Source organism: Dendropsophus ebraccatus, chromosome 2 (assembly GCF_027789765.1).
Source record: "Dendropsophus ebraccatus isolate aDenEbr1 chromosome 2, aDenEbr1.pat, whole genome shotgun sequence".
Lineage (NCBI taxonomy): Eukaryota > Metazoa > Chordata > Amphibia > Anura > Hylidae > Dendropsophus > Dendropsophus ebraccatus.
The window spans coordinates 75,904,330-75,917,206 of NC_091455.1; the positions used below are offsets into that span (position 1 = coordinate 75,904,330).

A 12,877-nucleotide genomic window follows, 5' to 3' on the forward strand; every position below is an offset into this window, starting at 1 on the left:
TTTTTCTATAAAAACTTGCTATAGGGAACCTGTCACCCCCCGTGCCGAGTCAGAGCCCAGCTGACCCCTTGCTAGAGCAATTTATAATCACCTTGTTACCGAAGTCCCGTTCCTAGTACTGGTCCGGGGACGGAGATATCACCATGGGAAGCCTGATGCACGCGCTGCTGAGATAAGTCCAACGCCCATAGACAATGAATGGAGCCGTCATTCTCTATGGGCGTTGAACTCATCTCAGCAGCGTGTGCGCTTCCCATGTGATATCTCCGTCTTGGGACCGGCTGAAGAAGTGAGACTTCGGGAATGAGGTGAGTATAAGGGGCTCTAGCAGGAGGTCAGCCGGGCTCTGACCTGGCACGGGGGGGTGACAGGTCCTCTTTACGATATAATCTGCTGTCAGTTGCACATGCTCCCATACCTAATTCTCCATATAGAGGGCCTTCTTTCTTTCTGATTGTGACAAGCTCTTTTCCCTTGCAAATTGGTCGGCACATTCCTGTTTTGCAATTTTTATTTTATTTTCAGCACACAACTATGAAGGTAGACATGTAATATTAACCAACTCCTAACATTTTAGTTTTTCCACTTGCAAATTATTTTTGGTGCAAAGTTGCATGAAAAAGATTTTGTGTATTATTAATGAAATTGTATTGTTTTAGGCGGCATACTATACACCCTCAGTAAATGGAAGCATAGTAGCGATTTCTAGTGTGCACCATTTGTTTTTATCTGGCTGAGGGCTAAACTTACCATGGACTTTGTTTTAGAAAATTTAAGAGTGCAAGCTGTAATGTAGATGGTTGGGTGTGAGGAAAATTCTATCAATCAGGACCACAAACACCTAGGTTATGGCAAGATTTATTCCTGCCATATTGGTATATTGCACATATTGTTAATTTAGTGGGAAAATATATGGGCATGATATGTTAGTATGATTTGTATTTTGTAATTTTGCTTTTTTTTATATTTCAAAAGTAGGAAAACTTTCCTGGCTACCAAGAATGCAAATTGTAAAAAAACAAACAAACAAACAAACAAAAAAAAAAACAACAGGAACCCTGGTAGTGTAAGGGTTAAAGCATATAATTTGGAGAATATATATTTATTTCCCAGTTTTAAACCTAACACCTGCAATCTTTCCACATGTTGCCCTAGTATGGAGGAACAAAGTATTACTTTAGTATTTTTTACATTTCTAATCCTATACATTCTGCATTATTAATTTCGTGTAATCTGTCTTTGTTAAATGACCATGTATGTATCCAGATTTAAAATATGTTCCTTAACTCATATAAAACTCACAGTTTTCTTCGAGATCCAGATAATAACATGCGCCCTCTGGTGGTGATATGAAATTGAATTGTTGAATTTTTGACTTGAATAAGGATGACACAGTGAAAAGGAGGAGTTAAAAGCTCTATAGCAGTGTTATTAGCTGCTGCAGGTATAAAACAGAGTTGCTCAGTGAGTGTGATCAATAGCTGCTGCTTGTTCTGTGGAATAAAATGTGACTGCTGGACATCATCTGTCTATTCAGTAAACCAGACGCTTGCATGTAGGCTTCCTGCTGACAGTCTTTAATACTAAATAAAGTGGATCATGGACAAGTCAGAGAAGAATGGGATTATGTGTCAAGATCAGGAGTTACATATGAAGTCTTGTGAAGATTCCTAAAGACCTCCAGGTAATAGAAGGGGTTTGGGGGCTACTTGTATCCAACCATTTAAATGCAGAACTAATATGTTACTGTGATATAGTGTTTAATGGTTCTTGTGTTTAATGTGAAATCGCAAACATAAAAAAACAACTTTTATGAATGGATTCCTATTTGTTTGTGAGTAGCTATTTTACTATACACGCAGCAGACCAGAGTGTGAAAAGTATCTCTGGTATCACACTGTATTTGTAGTTTTACATAGGAATCCATGTGAACTTGCTGATTTATGGTAACCGACATAAGGCACAAATGTGGCAGCTCTAAAGACTTTTTATTTTATTCAGCTCTATGCTATATCTGCTGCTATATTTGTCTATCCTGTAGAGTTATTTTTAGAAGCTACTTAGGAATCCTGTGATGCAATGTAACATATGAGTGATGTATATTAAATAGGGTTTTTATGTTAATACATTTATTATCAGTATTACTTTTTTTGAACCAGGATACTAAAATAATCAATAAATTATAGTTAATTTGTTTTGGTCCCTTTTATTATAACAGTTGTCATATGAAACAATATATTGTGACATTATTCATTTGGCTACAGTGTATATTTTAGATTGTAGTGTTCAGTCAGTAATGGACCTACTATTACATGGTTATATTTCATGTTAAACTCCTGAACCTAACATATCTTGCCCATCTCTGGAACAAAGACCACAGCAGAAACTGGATCCCCATATGCTGTACAGCAGCAAATCAGATAGATAGTGATTTAAGAGTTTGAGGTTACAGAGTGTGAGAACATATTGTTTCTGAATGAAATGCCATGTTTCCCAGAATGACTTTTCTGTCCACAAACTTGTTGAAAGCTCTTTGGAGCCGTGTTTTCAATAGGAAATGGCATTATTTCTTTCTTACTTGTTTTATATAACGCCATAAGCTTCTTCAGAACTGTACAGAGATTGTCACTATAGTGGCTCCATTGTAGGCACTGTGACATCATCATTTATACCAAGTACAATTCACCTCCTCCCTTTCTGAGACAACGCATCATCCTCTGATGTCACAGGAGGCTTGGCTGGATCTTGTCTCTGAGATTTAGCCCCGCCCTTCTTAGTGTCCCCACTCTGACCAGCCCCTCCAACCTACATTACCATCTTTCTGTCATATACACAGATACATATATTTATTTATTGGGGCATATAGGGAGAGTGCGGATGGTGTACAGCATGCTGCCTTATGCTGAATGATGCAGAGCAGACAGGGAATAGATACAGCAGGTGCTGCAACCTCAGATACTGTGCAATAGTCTGCAGGAAAATGAGATGTTCTGCAACTGTTTTTTTTTCAGGGAACTTGCAAGAGTCCTGTGGAAGGGGAGAAGGCAGGGTAGGAGGGCTGTAATGAACAGGGAAAGTAATGCATTCTTGGAATTGTAGTATTGAGTAACTACTCTACCAGGATGCACAACCACAAAATACAGAAATTTCCAGTAGGTTTTGTAGTGCTGTACTTTAGCATTTACTCATTGGAAAGCTTATCTGCAGATAAAAATTTGAACTTGATATTATAAAATCACTTTAATGAGAAATATTTATTAGGTGAATAACCCATTGAATTACATATTTGTAAGCACTGGAACAGTAGCATCAGTTTTCTAAAGTGTCTATACAGAGAACTAAGCTTCCTTTGGAACTCCTAAAATATGAATGGAAAGGAATGGGGGATTCAGTTGTTTGTATATCACATTTACACAAATGTTCACATTTTAAAGGAAAAATATTGATACTGTACCCTTCAAAATAGGTCATCATCAATCAGATCATAGATCAACTGTGTGTTAAAGCTGTGATACCCGCATTCACAGTGAAAAGAAGAAAACAGAGACCTCTGTGCATTGTGCAGTGGCAAAACTAGGCTACTGCAGCTCAGCTCCCATTGAAGTGAATGAGAGCTGATCTGTAGTAATCCAAAATAGCCACTACACTATGTATGGAGCTGTCTGTTATTTGTGATCTATTCTGAGGTTAGGTCATGAAGTTGAACAGAAAAGAGATTAATAGGCTTATAGCCAATACTACAATACACTTTGGTTCAATACATCTAGAGCACTCATATGATAGATTGACAGGTCATAGCAGTCTACCTACTACCTACTTTACACTGATGGCTCCTGGTGAGTAGCACCTAGCTGCTCTGTATTTCTAATTATGTAATCATATACCTTAAACACTATTTTATGCTATTGTGTGCACGCAAAACAAGTTTAGATTACACTATTTTTCAGATTTGTATATGTCTATATGATATTATATGAATTTGTCTTCTTATATATTTTTTCACTATTATATTTATGTGATATGCACTGTAATTGGCACTTTACTGATTTGATATATATACACCTGTGTGTAGAGATATGTTCACATGCTTGAGAAAAGTCTCAATGGAGAGACTGAAATGTTGCATTACCTGTTTGATGGATTGAATAAACACTTAGAATTTTTTACATTTATCGGAGTGCCACAGTACTTTGCTTTGGTAGTCTACCTACTCCCTCTATATTTATTCTGTCCATTTGGTTCTTACCTTTTCTATTGTCAAATAAAGGGATTCTCCAGGCTGAGTTGCTCCGGCCGGGATCCTATAGAAGAGCATGCAGCGTTCCTAGGCGTACAAAGTACAGCCATTGTTGCCGATTTCAACAACGGCCATACTTTTCCGCTGTGTGAACATAACCATATGGTAATGTCCTAAAATCATTATATCTGAGACACTCAGTATCATAGAAACCTAGGGGAGAGCCTGGCAAGTTTACCTGAAGATTTTGTTAGTCATTTCAAATCCAACATTTCGAACCTCAACTCCCAAAGCATTTAATCCATTCTTTTTCCTATTTCTTTAATAAAATACGTCTAACATCATCATTCAGGTTGTAAAATATTATCTACCACCATGTATCAGAGGTCTTTTTCTATATCACCCAAGTGACTAAAGTTTTTGGAGACTGATATAATAGATTTTCAAGCACGGGTACCACAAGATGGGAATAACCCAGTCTGAGTTGCATGTGAGATATTGATGTAATTTGTATCCCTCCATCCCCCCAACCCCCCATTCTCATATGTTGGAAAACAGATCTCTCATACATAAACTCGCAGTTTATGCAATGAAGACAGCAATATAATTGTCTATCTGATTTTTTATCTTTTTATTGAAACATCTGAATTAACTAATCTTTTAGGTTGTTTGTTCTTTTATAAGAAAGAACAAATTATAGCTGCCTTTCATAATGACAGTATTTCTGTATAATTCAACCAATCCTAGGAGAATGTATGTAGTCAAAAAGGGAATCCAATGTGCAGTGTTCTACAGCGGGTGTGCCCCCTGCTATGTTTCTTGCCCCCCTGTAGTAAGGTACCCTTGTATTGGACCCTCTGGGTGAAGGGTATCTATATTTCCTATTAATACCTGTGTTTCCTATTTCTGCCTGCACTTCCCATAGCTCCCCTGTACAAGACTCCAAGCCAAGGATTTCTTTATTATTTTTTTTCAAGCAACCCCATCTTGGCCATCTTGGTTTCTTTTCAAATTCAACTAGTTGGTGTATCCAGGGGTGGGGGCATACCACTTCTGGCCACCGTGACAAGTGGCTCAGGTACACCACCATCTAGCCCAGCTATACACCACCTGGTCCCCCCTATTGTATATCATTATTACTCTCAGATTTGTGTAACAAATCTTACCTATCCTTTTGCAGGACTGGTGTCCTGGAGTCCTGTATCAGATGTCAGGGGTTAACCCTTATAACTAAAATCTTTGGACATTCTATTGAATACCCTATGCAGGCTGCAGTCTGCATCAATACTATGCATCATTCAGATTGGATGATCTCGAATGACAGCTGTCTTATCTGAGGATGTATATCTGTCAAAAGGAAACCATTTTCAACCTGAATATTAACATCCAAAAAACATATCTAGTTGTAATGTATCTAAACCCCAAATACCATACTTACCTAATTTCCCTTCAATTTCCAGTTTGACATCATCCAATACACAACTCTCTGCTCTGCACCCTACTTCCGGGACAGACTTGCCTTGGCAGAATCAGCCCACTCAGCCAGTCACTGACTACAGAGGTCTCCTGCCTCAGTCACTGATTGGCTAAGTCGGTTGTCACTGCTGAGACAAGTTCATCTTGGAAGCAGCAATCCAACTAAAATATTCAATGAAAAATCTAGCATATAATGTGTGTATGTAAATTCCTTACTTATGTTAAATGTTTGTTGGTCCATCTACCGGATGCTGCTAGGTGGTTTTGATAAAACAAGATATATGTCACAAAGTAAGAGAAACAGAAAATAGCAAATGGGCACCAACACAATATAAAGTGCTAAAAAAAAAAAAATCAAACCAGCAAATACACATATTGGCTGCACTTCAAAAAAATCTTCATTGAAGATAATCCTGTACAAAAAGTACTAAAAGGACCAAGTAGAAGGCTCCTGAAAAGACTGACAACAAACAAAATCACATAATATATAACATGTATGTTGCTTGCATCCTGCATGCCTGACCTTGATAATGACACAACATGGAACACTCACAGAATAATCATAGTCACATAAGAAACAAAAAATAGTGCAGTATCAGAGGACATATAGTACATACAGTATTTCATCATGTGTAGAAAAAAGTTGGGGACCAGAGTGGGAAGAGCACCCTACGCATTCTGCCGATTTCCACGTTATTCTCAGGTGTCTCATTTCTGAGGTAGCCATGGAAACAGCGGAAAGCGTGGATAAGTTGGACCCCTTTGGATAGGATAAGGATTGTGGTGAAATCATCAGGAGGCTTTGAAATGGAATAAACATCCTATCAGATTCAGAGCTAGAGATTTTTTCCAGTCTCTCTTCATCCAGGATAGAAAGTCTGACCAAACAGATTGCACTGTTGGACAGCTCCAATATTACACTGCACCTTAAATCAATTCCAACAAAATCCAAACCCCAAAAGGCCCTCGAAGCAGCAGATGACATATTTGGGGGAGTGGCATTATCTTGGAAAACCCACAGAACAATTTATGGATGCAGGGAACAAGATAGTGTAACTAAGGAAAGTTAGCAATTTTTACTCCGCATCATCTTATGCACATCAAATATAGGAGAGCACCTATGGGGTCAAAATGCCAACGACATTCCTAAATGGATCCCTTGTGGGTGTAATTTCTATAATTGGGTCACATCATGGGGCTTTCAGATATTTTAACACTACTGCAGCTCTGCGTTCATATCACAGTACTGTGACTATTTAAAGAGAATGTACCACCGGTTTATCTTTCTTATGTGTGTGTACATTTTTTTGTCTCTATTATACAAATTCTGGTTGGAACTAAGGAACGTACTCACCTTACAATTAATTCTCACATTGCTTGCTAAAGATTGCCATGGTTTTTCACTACATATTATTATGCAGTTGAGGAACCCGCACATTTCGTGTGGCTGTGCATTTTTCTATGTAAGTCTATTAAAAAATGAAGCTATGTCATCCACCATATTAGTACTGCATGCAGCTATGTCATCCACCAAATTAAGTTTATTTCTAGTAAAATGTATAAATTAATGGACTAAGGTTTCTATGGAAATCCTATGATATTGGTCCTTTTTACCAGCTATTAAAATGTCTATTTTACAGTAGATAAACTAAGTGACTTGGAGAGAGCAGAGTAAGTTTTCTTTGGTCAAGTGACATTTTTACTTTTAATGCTAGCTAAGTGCATTATTTCTAGTTGTCAAAACAGAAGATCAAAGAATGACTAGTCTATAAGAGTCTATTTGCAGATAATTTTTTAGTGCTTTTACATACTAGTAAAAGCACCATGTAAGTCCTCTAGAGAAGCCTATGGAAAACAAAATGCCAGAAAAAAATTTAATATAACTCTGCAACACCCCAATTCCCTCAAAAAACAAACAAACAAAACAAAGGGAAAGCAGTCAGGGTGGTCTGACACTGCCGAGCCTTCCTGAGTGAAGACTACAAAATGCGAGCACTTGAGTGTATCTGCCATTATTTGGAAGGTGAGGGAGACTTCCTGGGTCAGAGTACGGATCTGTAGACCACACTATGCAGACCATGCCCCTCCTCCACTCACCGTCCCACCCAGTACAGGGAGCTCTTAAACCAAAGCAATGCTCTTAATCCAAGTTACAATTTTAAAAAACTGTGAGCTCTTCTTGCAAAACACTCTTAATCCAAGTTACTCTTAAACCAAGGTACCACTATACAGGGTTTAGTGACCTTTTGCACCTCTGGTAGCTGGAGCGGCTATTGACTGAGAGGTGGTGGCACGTTCTCATGACTCACATGAGCCCATCATATCTCAGATAAAATTTTATAAAAAGTGTTTAAAAAGTCCCATCTCTACCAATATGGTAAAGATAAAAAAAAAAACGCATAGGGTCCCCCCTATTTTTATAACCAGCCGGGTTAAAAACCAAACGACAGCAGCCTGGTAACACCAGGGTGGGAAGAGCCATTGGGTTAGGCCCTCCCCAGCCTAAATCTTACCAGCCTGCTGCCGCCCGGTCCAGGAGCGCCAATTTTGATGCTCCGGGACCACTGGCACCCGACTCTTCCCAGTACCCCTGGTGGCATTGGGTACTGGGGTAATAATGGGGGGTTAGTGTTAGCCATTTTATACCGGCTAACACTAGGCCCCAACTTAGTAATGGATTCCGTCTATTAGACGGCTTCCACTACTAAGTCTATAAAGTAAAGAAATAAAGACAAGACACAAGTTAAAAAATTTTTTTATTCAAATAAAAACACCCCCACACCCCTCATTGACCATTTTATTAAAAAAAAAAACAAAAAACAACTGCTGGTCATCAACGTAGTCCACGGAATCCGACGTAATCCACAGGATACCGATATCTGAAAAACAAAAAGGGAGAAAAACACACAAAACACACAAACAGGAGCACAACACCCATCATTGTGAGCGGTGTTGTGCTCCTTACAGTATGCAGCATCTTTACAGATTGCTGCTTACAGTCTGGCCCCCAAGGGGTTAAGGGAGGATGTATTGTATCCCCCTTAACCCCTTGGGGGCCAGACTGATGTCAGACTGCACCCATCCCAGATAGGAAGGGGTTAAGTGACCCCCCTTCCTTGCTGGGAGGGGTGCAGTGCTGGGGAGGGGGTGGGGAGAGCTGTATACTCACCCCGATGTGTCCTCTTCGCTGGTCCGCAGCACAATGAAGTCACTGTGCTGCGGACCCGCTAATTATATGTGCGCTGAGCCGATCAGCCAATCAGCTGAGCGCACATATAATTCTAAATGTTTCTTCTAATAATGCTATTGTGATAACATAATTAGAAGAAACATTTGATGTTTTAATTAAAGTAAAGTGATGATTAGTACAGAAAGCTCTATTGCCGGCATATGAATTAACGGCTTATGGAGCTTCCTGTACTAATTAATATTTAATTAATAAAACACATTTTCGTTGAAATAAAATCAGTTTCGTTGTTCAATAATTTAATTTAAAAGAATCCATCATTGTGCAATTAAATATACTGTCAAAAAATAAATAAATATATATATATATATATATATATAAATATACATTTATTTATATATATATATTTATTTTAACAGTATATTTAATTGCAAAATGATGGAATCGTTCAAATTTAATTATTGAACAATGAAAGGGACTTTATTACAACGAAAATGTGTTTTATTAATTCAATATATTAACCATGAGAGGCATCGGCATTACTGCAGAGGATCGCAAACCCCGGTAAAGATGTAAAGGGTCTCACTCCACCTATTCAAGACAAGCACAAGAGACGACGTTTGGATAGTCCTACTGACACGGTAGAAAAAATGGAATGATTATGAAATCCATCTATATTCTGCTGGACCCTATGCTGCTCATTAAAACTGAATATTTTTTCTCTATTTAGCCCTATATATGTTGACTAAATACTATATTAGGGACACCTTGTTACTACAATATAATTTTTTTTAGTCTAGGTAGTAATGCATTTGGTGGTGTGTGTGTGTGTAAGTATGTATTTATGTATGTATGTATGTATGTAAATGTATATGTATATATGTGTATATGTGTGTGTGCATGTATATATATGTATATGTATAATTCCACCTTGTATGGTTTAAGGTTTAAGTACAACTTCTTTAAGTACTTAATCATTATATACTAGCTCTCCCTTTTATTTTATTTTATTTATTTGCTTCTCTGTGACAACTCACACATTTCTCAGGAGGGTAGGGATGTGTATGTCTTTAATTTTAATATATACTCATTTAGTGGAGCGGAGGTTAATGTGACCTCTCCACCAGTTATTTCTTTCTCTTTATTTCTTCTCTATGATGCGGAGTTTGCGAATGATCCAAACATTGGACAATACGAAAAAAGTGAAGTCCACATCTCACTTTATTCACTTAGTTTATATTGTTAACTGTTTTATTCTTAGGTATATCACCTTGAGTTTGTCTGAAAATGCTACATGCTATCCTGCCTAAAAGGGTTACCCACTATGTTATTGTGCTTCCAGGGTCTCTTCTTAACACCTCCTCTTCTATTAATATTGTATGAAATTAATCACTTGGAATGTTAAGGGACTACGTTCCCCATCTAAGAGGACTTCTATACTTAACCCTTTGAGGACCAGGCCCAAAATGACCCAGTGGGCCGCGCAAATTTTGATCTTAGTGCTTTCGTTTTTCCCTCCTCCCCTTCTAAGAGCTCTAGCACTCTCAGTTTTCTATCTACAAGCCATGTAAGTGCTTGTTTTTTACAGGAATAGTTGTACTTTGTAATGGCGTCATTCATTTTACCATAACATGTATGATGGAATTCCAAATATATTATTTATGAAGATATAAATAGGTGAAATCGTAAGAAAGAATGCAATATGGTAACGTTTGGGGGGTTCCTGTGTCTACTTAATGCACTATATGGTAACAGCGACATGACACTATTATTCTATAGGTCAGCCCGAACACAACCATATGCAGGTTACACAGATTCTCTAATGTTATATATATTTTTTTTTATGAAATCCTTTTTTTTGGCAATTAAATATTAATAAAATGGGCCTATTGTGATGCTTATAACGGTTTTATTTTTTCACCTATGGGGCTGTATGGGGTGTCATTTTTTCCGCCATGATCTCTAGTTTTTATTAATGCCATATTTGTGAAGATCGGACGTTTTGATCACTTTTTATTGATTTTTTTTAATATATAATGTAACATAAAATCGGTAATCTGCGCACTTTTTCCCCTCTTTTCGTGTACGCCGTTTACCGGTTTGCAATGACGCTTGTTATATTTTAATAGATCGGACAATTACGCACGCTACGGTATATTATATGTTTATCTATTTATTCATTTTTATATGTTTTATTTATATAATAGGAAAGGGGGGGTGATTTAGACTTTTATTGGGGGAGGGGTTTAGGGGTAGTGTGTTAGTGTTTTGAACTTTTTTTTTTTACACTTTTGAAGTCCCTTTGGGGGACTTCTACATACATTACTTTGATTTGTACACTGATGAATGCTATGCCACAGGCATAGCATTGATCAGTGTTATCGGCGATCTGCTCATTGAGCCTGCCTGTGCAGGCTCAGTGTAGCAGATCGCCGATCGGACCGCACGGAGGCAGGTGAGAGACCTCCTGCAGTCCGTTTTACTGATCGGGACCCCCGCAGTCACACTGCGGGGGTCCCGATCGGTAAGTGACAGGGGACTCCCCCTGTCACTTACACTTAAACGCTGCGGTCGCGCCGCGATCGCGGCGTTTAAGGGGTTAATCACACGCGGCAGCGCGATCGCTGCAGCGTGTCATTACCGGTGAGGTCCCGGCTGCTCACTGCAGCCGGCCCCCACCTCCTATGAAGCGCGCTCCGCTCCGGAGCGCGCTTCATAGCGGGAATAACACCCATGACGTAAGGTTACGTCATGGGTCGTCTGGGGACAGACTTCCATGACGTAACCCTACGTCCAGGGTCATCTAGGGGTTAAACATCTTAAGAGACTTAGGGCCGATATAGTATTATTGCAAGAAACACATTTAACTGAATCGGATTATTTTAGACTCAAACGTTTTTGGGTGGGTGCTGTTTATGGTTTACCAGCTATTAACCGTAAAGGCGGGGTAGTTATTCTTACACATAAAAATTTAGCCTGTACGGTATTATCTAAATATCAAGATGATGAAGGCAGGATATGTCATCTTCTTATTGACACTCCAGCGGGCAAATATAGCATATATAACGTTTCTGGTCCCAACACTCAGAGACCTGATTTTTTAAAAAAATTGGAAAATCTCATTCTGCAAGATGACAATAATCTTAAAATAGTTGGTGGAGACCTAAATACTGTTCTTAATACAACTGAAGATAGAAAAAGAACTAAGACCCCTACTGTATATACTTCATCAGATAATATTTTATCCAATTTCCTTAATTCTACCTCCCTATCTGATTCTTGGCGTCATCTACACCCAGATGGTAGAGAATACTCTTTTTACTCTCACTCCCAAACTGCCTGGTCAAGAATAGACTACTGTTTAGTGTCACCGGACTCTCTTGGCAGAGTAGAAGACTCTGAAATTCATGATATAGTAATTTCGGATCACTCCCCTGTTAGTTTACAATTAAGAGATATTTTTCAGAAGGGATCCGATATTATTTGGAGATTTCCTTCTCATTTATCAAACTATTAAAAAAATGGTGGTCAGACTTTTATTCTAACAATGCTCAACATACACAATCCCCAATAATGGGAGACTGCAAAAGCAGTTCTAAGGGGCCAAATAATTTCTTATTTGGCTGCCCAGAAACGTGAAGCACGTAAAAACTATCTTCAACTTTCCCAAGATCTGCGCTCTACATACACTCTTTTCCTGTCTTCCCCTACAGATGACAATAAATCTAAATGGACAGCAGCTAGAAAAGCTTTCGAAATTGCACAGGAAAAACTCAATGCTATATATAGAGATCAATACATATCCCGTTTATTCCGCTATGGTAATAAATCAGGGAAAATGTTAGCTAACCTTGCTAAAGGACGTAGACATACTACACATATCCCTGCTCTCAAAGATACAGCGGGTAATATACAAAAAGATCCTAAAGTCATATCACAACTTTTACAACAATTTTACCGCTCACTATATTCCAAAG

At 38.4% G+C, this 12,877-nt stretch overlaps 1 protein-coding gene across 1 annotated transcript in view; it reads left to right on the forward strand.

Annotated features, from left to right (window-relative positions):
• The first annotated feature begins 1,466 nt into the window (after positions 1 to 1,466).
• The window catches only part of MC5R (melanocortin 5 receptor), a 49,458-nt gene continuing 38,047 nt past the window's right edge, over positions 1,467 to 12,877 (forward strand). The window contains exon 1 of the mRNA XM_069960112.1: positions 1,467 to 1,684. The gene's annotated coding sequence lies outside the window, so the exon portion shown is untranslated. The remainder of the gene's footprint in view (positions 1,685 to 12,877) is intronic.